At 45.9% G+C, this 15,797-nt stretch overlaps 5 non-coding genes across 5 annotated transcripts; 2 read left to right on the plus strand and 3 right to left on the minus strand.

Moving 5' to 3' along the window:
- Positions 1-266: 266 nt before the first annotated feature.
- On the plus strand, positions 267-339 carry TRNAR-CCU (transfer RNA arginine (anticodon CCU)). The gene has a single exon. It is a non-coding gene; the product is annotated as a tRNA-Arg (tRNA).
- A 583-nt stretch (positions 340-922) lies between these two features.
- Positions 923-995, minus strand: TRNAA-AGC (transfer RNA alanine (anticodon AGC)). Its single transcript has one exon. It is a non-coding gene; the product is annotated as a tRNA-Ala (tRNA).
- A 7,160-nt stretch (positions 996-8,155) lies between these two features.
- Positions 8,156-8,228, minus strand: TRNAA-AGC (transfer RNA alanine (anticodon AGC)). The gene has a single exon. It is a non-coding gene; the product is annotated as a tRNA-Ala (tRNA).
- A 693-nt stretch (positions 8,229-8,921) lies between these two features.
- On the plus strand, positions 8,922-8,994 carry TRNAR-CCU (transfer RNA arginine (anticodon CCU)). The gene has a single exon. It is a non-coding gene; the product is annotated as a tRNA-Arg (tRNA).
- Positions 8,995-9,577: 583 nt separating this feature from the next.
- On the minus strand, positions 9,578-9,650 carry TRNAA-AGC (transfer RNA alanine (anticodon AGC)). The gene has a single exon. It is a non-coding gene; the product is annotated as a tRNA-Ala (tRNA).
- Positions 9,651-15,797: the final 6,147 nt, after the last annotated feature.

Below are 15,797 nucleotides of genomic sequence, written 5' to 3' on the forward strand. Positions count from 1 at the left end.
TCATTTTTACCAGCTGGCCATATTTTACAATCGAGCGTCAGAATACCAAACAGGTAAGAGTTAGGTCTGGGAATTGAGTCCACTTTCCATCGTGTGTCCCATAAAGCGGAAGTGTCCAGCCGAGTGCAAGCAGGTGCCTTTTGCCCGCGTGTGCTGGGACACTGCAGCTTTGGACGTGAGCCAACTTGCCCTTTTCAGTGGGCCAGTACCCGTGACTCCAGTGAGAGAAGAGGAAAAGAAAGAACTTTCCCCTTCTCTGTCGAGTGGCCCCAGTGGCCTAATGGATAAGGCACTGGCCTCCTAAGCCAGGGATTGTGGGTTCGAGTCCCATCTGGGGTGGTTCGTGGCATTTTGTTCACACTTCTGCTAAAGCATGCAAAAGGTTTTTGCGGTAGTAGGGGGAGGGCGCAGGCTAGTACTTTGCTGGGCGCTGTGAAGTCCAGAACGTGCTCTGCTGGTAGCAGACTTTAAATGCCGGGAGACTGCAGAGTGTAGCAACCCCTCATGTCAGCGAAGAGACACAGATGAGTGGTAAGAAAGACAGGGAAAATATGCTTTCTGGAATCTGAGCTCCTGCAGACAGGGCTCACTCTTCTGCCAGCTCCGACCTGCTCCGATGAAAACGAAATAAAAGAGCAAAGGCTGCGCACTTTGAACCAATTATTCGAAGCATCGTATTGAAATGAAATAAAAGGTTAACAGCCCTGGGTGGCATCAAAGTGGAATTTCCTGAATATGTCACCAATGCCATGCAATGCGCCTGTTGCCGGCCCTCGCGCGGATGACTCTTTGGGATAGCAGAAAGTGGACGGAAGACTTTTAGGATGATAGTAAAAAAAACCCAGAAGCGAGCACATGCCTTTATTTGCGACGATTGGTGAGTTTTGAATAAAATAGTGAAAATGAAGAAGAAGCGTCTTGCTGGAGAATGCGGGCATCGATCCCGCTACCTCTCGCATGCTAAGCGAGCGCTCTACCATCTGAGCTAATTCCCCTTCCTGTTAAGAGGCACCTAGTTTCTCTTCCTGGTTGTCGAATAGCACATTACTCTGTGAACTCACAGATGACAGTTGACTGCACTGAGGTCTTCATAGGAGCACATGTAGCCCTTTTCTAAGTATCCCCTTCCACAGACAGGAAGTGCCTGTGCACGTCACACAAGGCAATGCTGCAGCCAGTCCTCTGCTAGTTGCACTGCACTGCCACGACTATAAATCCCATGTGTTCTATTTTGGAAGCACTGCCGAAGCGGACCGACAATCGGGGCAAATAAAACCTAACGTGGAAGAAAGACTTCAAGCGGAAAAAGTTGCTCCATATCTATAAGGAGTGTGAGACAATGTTTAAGGCGATCCTTGAAATATATTGATATCAATGCCTTCTAATGATTCGTATGCTGTTTTCTCTTTTCCCAAATGATAAACGCACCGTGTTTATCCTTATTATGGTCAAATGCGTTCTCCGTAGCCGTTCACACCAGAATTGCTAAGGAAAGTAAAAAAGGATAAAAGAAGAAAAAGTACACATTGTATCGGGCACTGCCACAATGGTACAAACCTGCACATTGGACCTAGGCACATTGGTGGCGGCAGAGGGCACAATCCCGGACAAAAAAAAGTTTTTTGGGGTTGCAGGGGTGTCCCCCGCATGTTCCATGTAATAATGTCTCTGCAAAAAACAGCAATTTTCCAGGGACTTATTTGCATGGCAGCATTTTTGCGGGGACATTATCACATGGAACCGATAACAGTGCCTGTGGCAACTGCCTATACCCAAGTCAAGCCTGTTGGCTTTTCCATTGCTTGTTTTAACACTTCAGTGCAAGGAACATATATAAATCAAGTGGTTAAGACATTTTTATTACACCAGTATTGCATTTACAGCTGAAGTTAAACCATTAACTGTCAGCAGACCGCTTACAAATAGCACTGACAGGCCACAGTTTGATGTTAATGCTGGAAAGAGCAAAGAGATCCCAGAAGGATGTGTTTTGGGTGGGGAGGGGCAAGTAATGGGTGGAAATGGCCCCAGTGATTAGCATGGCCATGGGTAGAAAATGGTTGGGTAGATAACTAATGAACATCCAGAAGCTGTGTCCTTCCTGTCATGTCATCATCCTCCAGGCTTTAACAAAATTGAATAGTTTTTAGGTGGCGCATATTGAAAAAGGACAGGAAGAAAAGGGGGAAGGCAGTAAATAATTGAGTGGATGCAAAAAGAGAGGGTAATGGTAACTTGACTACTCTCCTGCACATGCCATTGTGCATTCAGACGAAGTACACACATATCCCGGGGTACAGGTTTCTCTCCAAGTCCACAATCCCCCACCACAGCAGATGTTCCAGTCTAGCAGTCGTTGGTAAAAGGGAATTGTCTTTGTTTAATGTCCTCGGTCTGTGTCCTCAGCAATTTCATTGCTCAACATTCCCTTGTTTTTATTTCCCAGTATGCTCCCATGGCCCCAGGCGTGGCCATTTCTTTGTCCTATAGTGTGTGCCTATGGGGCGGCATATCTATACAAAACCCGAAGGCATCCAAAGCAATGCCGGGACTGGTGATCTCAAACACTCCATCGGAGTACGTACCTTACTTAAGGGGCCCTTTGCCCTATTAACACCATAAATAGTCTGCAATTAACACATCACGGTTTGGTAAAACTATCCAAAGGGCAGCTCAAGAGACCAATGTGTTTCTACCCCAACACCTCAGTGGTCATTTCTGTTGGTATGTTAAGTCTGTCCACTCACTGACCATTTGTGTCCAAATCTCACCAGGGTCTATGCTATCCCTGAGGCCGAAACACTTCACCTCTTTAAGGACTTTGCTCATTAATCAATGAGCCATACAAACATTGCATATCAGCACAATAGTGGCATGAAAGGGGCCTCCCTCTACAATACTTAAATGATTTACTTTTTACAAGAATATAGGTGAGGAATTCGACCAAACGCATGATGAGTGTGGGCTCCCCTGGACTTTTTTTGACATTTTTAATTAAATGGATGATGGCACACTGACCTCAGGAAAATGTGTTGGGCTAATCCACAAACATTTCCGTATGCTCACATCACAACAAACTCATAGAGCTGTGTATTCTGGGTTGGACACTGCCTACAGGCACAGTCTGCCATGTCATATTTAGTTGCAATGTGACAGCAGAGGACTGCGCAATATCATCGTAAGGCAGGGGGAGGCTAAACTTCCCCCAGCCATGGTCAACCTGCTTAACTGACAAAGGCTCCCTGCTCTTTTGTTAGGCCCTGCAGCTTACGGCAGCAATTCACATACCCACAGGGGGGTACATCAAACAGGCCACATGGGGCCTGGATGCAGAGAATAACAAAGGAGACAGGAAACTCAACAACCTTTCACATGTAAATGGGTCACCCTGAAGCCAGCTCCCTCCTCTCAGTATCGATGTCAGTGAACGGTCGTGTCTGGTTCTTTTATTGCAGTAGGCCACCCCCGATATGGGGACCCCATTCATAAGGTATGAGAATGTAGTTTGTTGCAAGAGCCAGAGAATCTGGTCTCTCAGCATCTTCAATAGCGAAATGCCGCTTTAACAGGAACCACACAGGGAGGACATTTAAATAAAGAGACAGCAGACAGGCAAATGGGTGGGACTTAGTATCACAAGGGAGTGAGCCCAGAGCTCTTTCTGTTGAGAGGAGGTTTTCGCCATATTTGTTCAGGAACACCCCTTGTTCCTGTTTTCACCCCTTTACCTTTTCCTGTTGCAAATCACTATGCTGATGACTTCACGCATACTGAAAATTGTTAGTAGGGACCCCAGGGTTGGCTCGCTAAGTTACGCTTAACCTACACCAATCACTGTGGCCCACTTAGCTTTAAAAGAGGATCAGAGACCCTCTTTAGCAGATCTGAAGACTACATAAGAAGTAGCAAGAAAAACTCATCCTTGGATCCTGGCTGAAGGTACAGGCTGCCTTACATCTTCCGCCAGTGAAGGAATGCCAGGAATTTCCAAAGAGGGAAACAATATCCCTCCTCTTAACTTCTCCTATGGAACAGGGGAAGAAAAGAACTCGGAGGACTCTCCAGCCGCTCCAGAACCGGTACCCAGCCAACACACATCATGCCCTGCTAGGCCTTTCAGCAAGATCCATGGACAAGAAGTGCCAGATGTGAACAAAAGGACAAGGTAGCACACTCCTTAGCTGTGGGTCATCCACCTTAAAGGACGACACAAGTCCATTGAATAAGCTGGGAGAAGTGCAACGACAAGCATCAATCGCCACCCGCCTTGAAGGATATTTTTTCGAACCACTCAAGTTCCTTGATTCACAACCAACTTCAACAGTGACCATTGTCAAGTCGCAGTTGCTGAAAGAAACCTGAGACGTCTCGACAAGGACTTCAGAACTGCTGATCAGCACAGAGACAATGATTCCTGAACCGGAGTTCCTGTGTAGGACAGCCTGCATACGTTCATCAAGCTTTGCTGACTGAACCGTCCTGCCGCCTGATACCGGCAGCTGACTCCCATCTCAAACTCTGTCACAGAAGCCTGTGAAGTGTCCTGAAGCCGCTTCGACCCTGTGGAGCAACAAGAACAGCTACAGCAAAAGGTACATTCTGGTTCTATCCCCCCTGGTCCTGCCCATAAGGCCCCTTGAGACATTTTAAGATCCTTTTCTCCCCTTCTGCTGAAGCCAAGAAACCTTAATAAACTATTGCGGTTATTAACCATACCGACTACCCTCCTGTCAGTATCCAGAGTATATCCCTTTTCCTTCTTTGAAACTGTCTGTCCTCTGCATTCCTTTACAGTGTGGGTTGTATTTAGTAGTGGTATTTTACTGTCTGTTGTGCTAATAATAAAGCAGATATTTGTAATCAACTTTGACTGGACACTCCCTTTATCATTGGGTAATAATTGTATTTTTGCTGTGTTGCAACTAACCAATGATCCACAATGTTTAGAGGAGATAAGCCTGCTGTTCCATCCACGTTACCAAAATTAAACAAGGCGGTTTATAATTTTAATTGTATACTTGCTTATTCCAATCTGTTCGGATCCATTCTGGTGTATCTATCAGAGGTGTGGGCTGATTGATGGTTTAGAAACTGATATTCACCCCATGACCACTGGTACCCGGGAATTCGATTCATCATATTGGCAGCAGACGTGTCAACCTTGTTGCACTACATAGGTGATAAAATGATATACTATTGACGGAATAGTGTGATGCGACGGGATGAGTACCCGAGATAGGAAATCTGCTCCATTTGCATGTTTTGTTGGCTTGTGCAGTATGTCAAAATGATAGCCCTGTAGATGCAAGCCCCACCTGGCAATGTGTGGATGCATGCAAGTCATTGCTTTGCCATAGATGGTAGTCAGAGCTTGATGGTCAGGGTTGACCACAAATTGTTTTTCAAACAGGAACAGATGATAATGTTTGTACCCCCATGCAATGGATAGACTTTTCTGCTTGTGCATAGGCCTGTTCTGTCTGCGTGCGGCTTCACCTGGCATATGAAGCAATGCATCTGTGAGAGGCGGAATCACCTGAGTGTTGTGCCCGAATCACTCCTAGGCCTACTGGACTCGCATCGACTGTGACCATCGTGTGACTGTTGGGATTGAGGGACAACATGCAGACAGATGATACTATGGGATGGCATATTTTCTCAAACACTGACATTTTCGTGACCACATGAATTCATGATTTTTCTTGACTAGATGTTGTAGGGGTGTGCTGATGGATGCAAAATCTTGATTGTAGTGCGTGCACTAGCTGGCCAGGCCCAGGAAGGAGCGTAGTTGTGTGACACAGGATGGATGTGGTGTAGACGTTAAAGCCTTTTTTTTGACTGGGTCTTGTGTAATGCTTTTAGATAACAAACAATTTCACAGAGTGTTTACTGAATTCACATTTTTTTGCGCTTCCGGGTGAGGTGTGCTTCTTCCAGGGCCATGCACACTGTGGAGCGTTATCATGAGATTTTTGGGACGTGCCAAATACCAGGATATTCTCACTGTTGTGTATGCAGTTTGAGATATGTCAGATTACTTTCTGTATTTCTTCTTGAAAAATCTCAACTGCTGAGGATATTCGAAACTAAGATGCCTGGAGCAGTGAAATAGTCATAGGCGTATTGGGAAGGTTATGACGTATCTGGATTCCGGGCTAAGTTCAAGTTGAAGATATCCCTTGTTTAAATCGAGTCTAGACAATATTGTGGCTCAATTTTCAAGGTGTATCATTTCCGCTGCATTGTGGGATGGTGTCTTTCTTTTTATAATTTAGTTTGGTGCTCTTATATCTACACAAAGTTGACTGCGTTAATCTGAATCTTTTGTTGGCACAGGGATGATGGGGAGGTCCATGGTCTGGGACGATGCTAATAACGAGCTTAGTTTGCCTTCGATTTGACATTGTGTGTTGATCGAGATACCCTGTTGTGCTGTCGGTTTGATGGATTGAATCATGTGTTGATTGACATGACAGTTTAAATTTGTTTTAACTTCCCCATGTTTTAAAATAACATCACGTCTTTTTTCGTGCATTGTCTATCTGATGGCTTGCCATCGACTGGTATACACCGTGCAGCAGCACCATCTGTAGTGCATTCATGCCAACCCTCCTGATTTATGGCGGAGACTGTTTTTTTCTATCCAAAATATTGCTCTTTTTTTTTACTGTCTTCCTCCTAAAATAATTCTACCCCAATGCAATCCAATCAGAATATTCAGTTCTCCCGATTTTATTGACAAAATCTCCCTCCCACGTGCTCCATGTGTGGCAGTGCTGTTTTAAAACTTAGAATGCAACCACAGCTAGCATCTATCTGGATGATGTGTTGTGTTGGTGTGCAGTAGCAATGTTGGACTGTGCTCAATTGCTGTGGCATTTCACCTGCGGAATGATGCATCCAATTTACTCAATGAGAGCGGCCTGGTCTTGAGAGCATGTATTTTTCTGCTTGCTCTGTGTGCATAGCGGGGCTAACCCCTACTCCTTGGCCCCTTACATCATATCAGTAACATGCATAAAATTTCCTGCTTGCCCCAATGATAGAGTCGGAGATATTCTGAAAGTTGGAAACATATATAACATTTTATTGGAAAAAACATATGGTCGCATAATTTGGAATCATCTTATGGGGGCGCCCCCCCCACCCCTGCTCAGGTCTTATGACTGCCTGGCACCAACCATGGTCCTTAGCCGGGTGGCTCTGCCAATCCCGCCTTACAAAGTCCCATGTCCAAAAGACTGTGAGCCATCTCACACCATTCCGTTCTTGCGAGAACGGCCTGCCCTGGATTCCACTGCTGCCAGGGCTAGATGAGAGGTCTTGCGCTCTCCACCCCTGGCTATTTAAGCCCCCGAAGGTGCAGGCCGTTTCCGGCTGGACCCTCTGGGGGCACCCTGACTGCCTCCTCCCTAGAGGAGGCGAGTCCACGCAGGGGGCAGCCAGAGGGGCGGCCCGCTATGTGAGCTGCGTCTCTAGCGCCCCCTGCGTGGGCTGGCGCATCTGCCTATCTTTTAAGTGAGGGAGGCCATCTTTGAGACGTTGGAGGATTTCGCTTTGGATCTTGTCTTGGGAACTCTACGTGTTGAGTTTCTTCTCCCTTGATGGTGTCATGTTTGTTTGAGGTGCTCAGCACCGATCTAAAATTATCCTCTCTCCAACAGGCGTGCAGGATTGCCCGAATGCCGGGCAAAGTCTTTCACTAGGGAAGTCATACCCATGTCAGGCTGTTCTTTTAGCACTTGTTTCCTGTGTTTCATCAGCAGTAGAGATTTGATGTAAAGGCAGGGGGGGGTTACTTAAAATAGTTGAGCGCCCTCTAATGCAAGAGAGGTCACGTGAGGTGCGCAACCTACCTACATTTCGACAGGGTGATGGGTGGTGGCAGGGCAGAGGGGTGGGGGCTGACTCTTCAAATGTTGGGAGAGGTGCTAACTTCAGAGATGGTGGCGGAGGGGCAAAAGATCTGTTACTATTCTGGTGCATAAGCAATGTTAAAATCTGTACTTAAAATCTGACTTTTTGGGATAGTAGAAAATGGACGGAAGACTTTTGGGATGATAGTAAGCACCCTGAAGCAAGCAGCGCATGCCTCATTTGGGAGAATTTGAGTTTTGAATAAAATAGTCAAATGGAAGAAAAAGTGTCTTGCTGGAGAATGCGGGCATCGATCCCGCTACCTCTCGCATGCTAAGCGAGCGCTCTACCATCTGAGCTAATTCCCCTCCTCCACGAAGGCTCTCGATACACTGCTTCAGAGCTGAAGCACAGTCTCCGGCTCACACTTTCTTGCTGTCCAGGGACCTGTAGTGCATAAAGCCCTTTCTCTTCATCTGCCGCAGGGGAAATCACAATCTCACCCCTTTGCCCAAAACAAAATACCTTCAGTGGAGCTACAAGTAAAGCTGCAGATGGCCATCCATTGCAATGAGGATTGGCCAACCAGGTATTAATAGCAGAGTGACTCCACTCCCACGCCCTTTCACGCTGGACCTGCGCTTGTGATCAAGAGGCTGCACACCAGTGCCATAGACCCGAGAGCCCAATTGAAAAGGTGCTTGCTTCTCACTTTATTTCTCTCGCTATTTCTTGCTGTTTTAGGCCGCTGACACGCCGCCTGCAGCCAAAGGACCAGCGCTGGAGTGCCCTTTGTCATTTTTACCAGCTGGCCATATTTTACAATCGAGCGTCAGAATACCAAACAGGTAAGAGTTAGGTCTGGGAATTGAGTCCACTTTCCATCGTGTGTCCCATAAAGCGGAAGTGTCCAGCCGAGTGCAAGCAGGTGCCTTTTGTCCGCGTGTGCTGGGACACTGCAGCTTTGGACGTGAGCCAACTTGCCCTTTTCAGTGGGCCAGTACCTGTGACTCCAGTGAGAGAAGAGGAAAAGAAAGAACTTTCCCCTTCTCTGTCGAGTGGCCCCAGTGGCCTAATGGATAAGGCACTGGCCTCCTAAGCCAGGGATTGTGGGTTCGAGTCCCATCTGGGGTGGTTCGTGGCATTTTGTTCACACTTCTGCTAAAGCATGCAAAAGGTTTTTGCTGTAGTAGGGGGAGGGCGCAGGCTAGTACTTTGCTGGGCGCTGTGAAGTCCAGAACGTGCTCTGCTGGTAGCAGACTTTAAATGCCGGGAGACTGCAGAGTGTAGCAACCCCTCATGTCAGCAAAGAGACACAGATGAGTGGTAAGAAAGACAGGGAAAATATGCTTTCTGGAATCTGAGCTCCTGCAGACAGGGCTCACTCTTCTGCCAGCTCCGACCTGCTCCGATGAAAACGAAATAAAAGAGCAAAGGCTGCGCACTTTGAACCAATTATTCGAAGCATCGTATTGAAATGAAATAAAAGGTTAACAGCCCTGGGTGGCATCAAAGTGGAATTTCCTGAATATGTCACCAATGCCATGCAATGCGCCTGTTGCCGGCCCTCGCGCGGATGACTCTTTGGGATAGCAGAAAGTGGACGGAAGACTTTTAGGATGATAGTAAAAAAAACCCAGAAGCGAGCACATGCCTTTATTTGCGACGATTGGTGAGTTTTGAATAAAATAGTGAAAATGAAGAAAAAGCGTCTTGCTGGAGAATGCGGGCATCGATCCCGCTACCTCTCGCATGCTAAGCGAGCGCTCTACCATCTGAGCTAATTCCCCTTCCTGTTAAGGGGCACCTAGTTTCTCTTCCTGGTTGTCGAATAGCACATTACTCTGTGAACTCACAGATGACAGTTGACTGCACTGAGGTCTTCATAGGAGCACATGTAGCCCTTTTCTAAGTATCCCCTTCCACAGACAGGAAGTGCCTGTGCACGTCACACAAGGCAATGCTGCAGCCAGTCCTCTGCTAGTTGCACTGCACTGCCACGACTATAAATCCCATGTGTTCTATTTTGGAAGCACTGCCGAAGCGGACCGACAATCGGGGCAAATAAAACCTAACGTGGAAGAAAGACTTCAAGCGGAAAAAGTTGCTCCATATCTATAAGGAGTGTGAGACAATGTTTAAGGCGATCCTTGAAATATATTGATATCAATGCCTTCTAATGATTCGTATGCTGTTTTCTCTTTTCCCAAATGATAAACGCACCGTGTTTATCCTTATTATGGTCAAATGCGTTCTCCGAAGCCGTTCACACCAGAATTGCTAAGGAAAGTAAAAAAGGATAAAAGAAGAAAAAGTACACATTGTATCGGGCACTGCCACAATGGTACAAACCTGCACATTGGACCTAGGCACATTGGTGGCGGCAGAGGGCACAATCCCGGACAAAAAAAAGTTTTTTGGGGTTGCAGGGGTGTCCCCCGCATGTTCCATGTAATAATGTCTCTGCAAAAAACAGCAATTTTCCAGGGACTTATTTGCATGGCAGCATTTTTGCGGGGACATTATCACATGGAACCGATAACAGTGCCTGTGGCAACTGCCTATACCCAAGTCAAGCCTGTTGGCTTTTCCATTGCTTGTTTTAACACTTCAGTGCAAGGAACATATATAAATCAAGTGGTTAAGACATTTTTATTACACCAGTATTGCATTTACAGCTGAAGTTAAACCATTAACTGTCAGCAGACCGCTTACAAATAGCACTGACAGGCCACAGTTTGATGTTAATGCTGGAAAGAGCAAAGAGATCCCAGAAGGATGTGTTTTGGGTGGGGAGGGGCAAGTAATGGGTGGAAATGGCCCCAGTGATTAGCATGGCCATGGGTAGAAAATGGTTGGGTAGATAACTAATGAACATCCAGAAGCTGTGTCCTTCCTGTCATGTCATCATCCTCCAGGCTTTAACAAAATTGAATAGTTTTTAGGTGGCGCATATTGAAAAAGGACAGGAAGAAAAGGGGGAAGGCAGTAAATAATTGAGTGGATGCAAAAAGAGAGGGTAATGGTAACTTGACTACTCTCCTGCACATGCCACTGTGCATTCAGACGAAGTACACACATATCCCGGGGTACAGGTTTCTCTCCAAGTCCACAATCCCCCACCACAGCAGATGTTCCAGTCTAGCAGTCGTTGGTAAAAGGGAATTGTCTTTGGTTAATGTCCTCGGTCTGTGTCCTCAGCAATTTCATTGCTCAACATTCCCTTGTTTTTATTTCCCAGTATGCTCCCATGGCCCCAGGCGTGGCCATTTCTTTGTCCTATAGTGTGTGCCTATGGGGCGGCATATCTATACAAAACCCGAAGGCATCCAAAGCAATGCCGGGACTGGTGATCTCAAACACTCCATCGGAGTACGTACCTTACTTGAGGGGCCCTTTGCCCTATTAACACCATAAATAGTCTGCAATTAACACATCACGGTTTGGTAAAACTATCCAAAGGGCAGCTCAAGAGACCAATGTGTTTCTACCCCAACACCTCAGTGGTCATTTCTGTTGGTATGTTAAGTCTGTCCACTCACTGACCATTTGTGTCCAAATCTCACCAGGGTCTATGCTATCCCTGAGGCCGAAACACTTCACCTCTTTAAGGACTTTGCTCATTAATCAATGAGCCATACAAACATTGCATATCAGCACAATAGTGGCATGAAAGGGGCCTCCCTCTACAATACTTAAATGATTTACTTTTTACAAGAATATAGGTGAGGAATTCGACCAAACGCATGATGAGTGTGGGCTCCCCTGGACTTTTTTTGACATTTTTAATTAAATGGATGATGGCACACTGACCTCAGGAAAATGTGTTGGGCTAATCCACAAACATTTCCGTATGCTCACATCACAACAAACTCATAGAGCTGTGTATTCTGGGTTGGACACTGCCTACAGGCACAGTCTGCCATGTTATATTTAGTTGCAATGTGACAGCAGAGGACTGCGCAATATCATCGTAAGGCAGGGGGAGGCTAAACTTCCCCCAGCCATGGTCAACCTGCTTAACTGACAAAGGCTCCCTGCTCTTTTGTTAGGCCCTGCAGCTTACGGCAGCAATTTACATACCCACAGGGGGGTACATCAAACAGGCCACATGGGGCCTGGATGCAGAGAATAACAAAGGAGACAGGAAACTCAACAACCTTTCACATGTAAATGGGTCACCCTGAAGCCAGCTCCCTCCTCTCAGTATCGATGTCAGTGAACGGTCGTGTCTGGTTCTTTTATTGCAGTAGGCCACCCCCGATATGGGGACCCCATTCATAAGGTATGAGAATGTAGTTTGTTGCAAGAGCCAGAGAATCTGGTCTCTCAGCATCTTCAATAGCGAAATGCCGCTTTAACAGGAACCACACAGGGAGGACATTTAAATAAAGAGACAGTAGACAGGCAAATGGGTGGGACTTAGTATCACAAGGGAGTGAGCCCAGAGCTCTTTCTGTTGAGAGGAGGTTTTCGCCATATTTGTTCAGGAACACCCCTTGTTCCTGTTTTCACCCCTTTACCTTTTCCTGTTGCAAATCACTATGCTGATGACTTCACGCATACTGAAAATTGTTAGTAGGGACCCCAGGGTTGGCTCGCTAAGTTACGCTTAACCTACACCAATCACTGTGGCCCACTTAGCTTTAAAAGAGGATCAGAGACCCTCTTTAGCAGATATGAAGACTACATAAGAAGTAGCAAGAAAAACTCATCCTTGGATCCTGGCTGAAGGTACAGGCTGCCTTACATCTTCCGCCAGTGAAGGAATGCCAGGAATTTCCAAAGAGGGAAACAATATCCCTCCTCTTAACTTCTCCTATGGAACAGGGGAAGAAAAGAACTCGGAGGACTCTCCAGCCGCTCCAGAACCGGTACCCAGCCAACACACATCATGCCCTGCTAGGCCTTTCAGCAAGATCCATGGACAAGAAGTGCCAGATGTGAACAAAAGGACAAGGTAGCACACTCCTTAGCTGTGGGTCATCCACCTTAAAGGACGACACAAGTCCATTGAATAAGCTGGGAGAAGTGCAACGACAAGCATCAATCGCCACCCGCCTTGAAGGATATTTTTTCGAACCACTCAAGTTCCTTGATTCACAACCAACTTCAACAGTGACCATTGTCAAGTCGCAGTTGCTGAAAGAAACCTGAGACGTCTCGACAAGGACTTCAGAACTGCTGATCAGCACAGAGACAATGATTCCTGAACCGGAGTTCCTGTGTAGGACAGCCTGCATACGTTCATCAAGCTTTGCTGACTGAACCGTCCTGCCGCCTGATACCGGCAGCTGACTCCCATCTCAAACTCTGTCACAGAAGCCTGTGAAGTGTCCTGAAGCCGCTTCGACCCTGTGGAGCAACAAGAACAGCTACAGCAAAAGGTACATTCTGGTTCTATCCCCCCTGGTCCTGCCCATAAGGCCCCTTGAGACATTTTAAGATCCTTTTCTCCCCTTCTGCTGAAGCCAAGAAACCTTAATAAACTATTGCGGTTATTAACCATACCGACTACCCTCCTGTCAGTATCCAGAGTATATCCCTTTTCCTTCTTTGAAACTGTCTGTCCTCTGCATTCCTTTACAGTGTGGGTTGTATTTAGTAGTGTTATTTTACTGTCTGTTGTGCTAATAATAAAGCAGATATTTGTAATCAACTTTGACTGGACACTCCCTTTATCATTGGGTAATAATTGTATTTTTGCTGTGTTGCAACTAACCAATGATCCACAATGTTTAGAGGAGATAAGCCTGCTGTTCCATCCACGTTACCAAAATTAAACAAGGCGGTTTATAATTTTAATTGTATACTTGCTTATTCCAATCTGTTCGGATCCATTCTGGTGTATCTATCAGAGGTGTGGGCTGATTGATGGTTTAGAAACTGATATTCACCCCATGACCACTGGTACCCGGGAATTCGATTCATCATATTGGCAGCAGACGTGTCAACCTTGTTGCACTACATAGGTGATAAAATGATATACTATTGACGGAATAGTGTGATGCGACGGGATGAGTACCCGAGATAGGAAATCTGCTCCATTTGCATGTTTTGTTGGCTTGTGCAGTATGTCAAAATGATAGCCCTGTAGATGCAAGCCCCACCTGGCAATGTGTGGATGCATGCAAGTCATTGCTTTGCCATAGATGGTAGTCAGAGCTTGATGGTCAGGGTTGACCACAAATTGTTTTTCAAACAGGAACAGATGATAATGTTTGTACCCCCATGCAATGGATAGACTTTTCTGCTTGTGCATAGGCCTGTTCTGTCTGCGTGCGGCTTCACCTGGCATATGAAGCAATGCATCTGTGAGAGGCGGAATCACCTGAGTGTTGTGCCCGAATCACTCCTAGGCCTACTGGACTCGCATCGACTGTGACCATCGTGTGACTGTTGGGATTGAGGGACAACATGCAGACAGATGATACTATGGGATGGCATATTTTCTCAAACACTGACATTTTCGTGACCACATGAATTCATGATTTTTCTTGACTAGATGTTGTAGGGGTGTGCTGATGGATGCAAAATCTTGATTGTAGTGCGTGCACTAGCTGGCCAGGCCCAGGAAGGAGCGTAGTTGTGTGACACAGGATGGATGTGGTGTAGACGTTAAAGCCTTTTTTTTGACTGGGTCTTGTGTAATGCTTTTAGCTAACAAACAATTTCACAGAGTGTTTACTGAATTCACATTTTTTTGCGCTTCCGGGTGAGGTGTGCTTCTTCCAGGGCCATGCACACTGTGGAGCGTTATCATGAGATTTTTGGGACGTGCCAAATACCAGGATATTCTCACTGTTGTGTATGCAGTTTGAGATATGTCAGATTACTTTCTGTATTTCTTCTTGAAAAATCTCAACTGCTGAGGATATTCGAAACTAAGATGCCTGGAGCAGTGAAATAGTCATAGGCGTATTGGGAAGGTTATGACGTATCTGGATTCCGGGCTAAGTTCAAGTTGAAGATATCCCTTGTTTAAATCGAGTCTAGACAATATTGTGGCTCAATTTTCAAGGTGTATCATTTCCGCTGCATTGTGGGATGGTGTCTTTCTTTTTATAATTTAGTTTGGTGCTCTTATATCTACACAAAGTTGACTGCGTTAATCTGAATCTTTTGTTGGCACAGGGATGATGGGGAGGTCCATGGTCTGGGACGATGCTAATAACGAGCTTAGTTTGCCTTCGATTTGACATTGTGTGTTGATCGAGATACCCTGTTGTGCTGTCGGTTTGATGGATTGAATCATGTGTTGATTGACATGACAGTTTAAATTTGTTTTAACTTCCCCATGTTTTAAAATAACATCACGTCTTTTTTCGTGCATTGTCTATCTGATGGCTTGCCATCGACTGGTATACACCGTGCAGCAGCACCATCTGTAGTGCATTCATGCCAACCCTCCTGATTTATGGCGGAGACTGTTTTTTTCTATCCAAAATATTGCTCTTTTTTTTTACTGTCTTCCTCCTAAAATAATTCTACCCCAATGCAATCCAATCAGAATATTCAGTTCTCCCGATTTTATTGACAAAATCTCCCTCCCACGTGCTCCATGTGTGGCAGTGCTGTTTTAAAACTTAGAATGCAACCACAGCTAGCATCTATCTGGATGATGTGTTGTGTTGGTGTGCAGTAGCAATGTTGGACTGTGCTCAATTGCTGTGGCATTTCACCTGCGGAATGATGCATCCAATTTACTCAATGAGAGCGGCCTGGTCTTGAGAGCATGTATTTTTCTGCTTGCTCTGTGTGCATAGCGGGGCTAACCCCTACTCCTTGGCCCCTTACATCATATCAGTAACATGCATAAAATTTCCTGCTTGCCCCAATGATAGAGTCGGAGATATTCTGAAAGTTGGAAACATATATAACATTTTATTGGAAAAAACATATGGTCGCATAATTTGGAATCATCTTATGGGGGCGCC

This window comes from Ambystoma mexicanum, chromosome 5q (assembly GCF_040938575.1).
Source record: "Ambystoma mexicanum isolate Mex_15411 chromosome 5q, UKY_AmexF1_1, whole genome shotgun sequence".
Lineage (NCBI taxonomy): Eukaryota > Metazoa > Chordata > Amphibia > Caudata > Ambystomatidae > Ambystoma > Ambystoma mexicanum.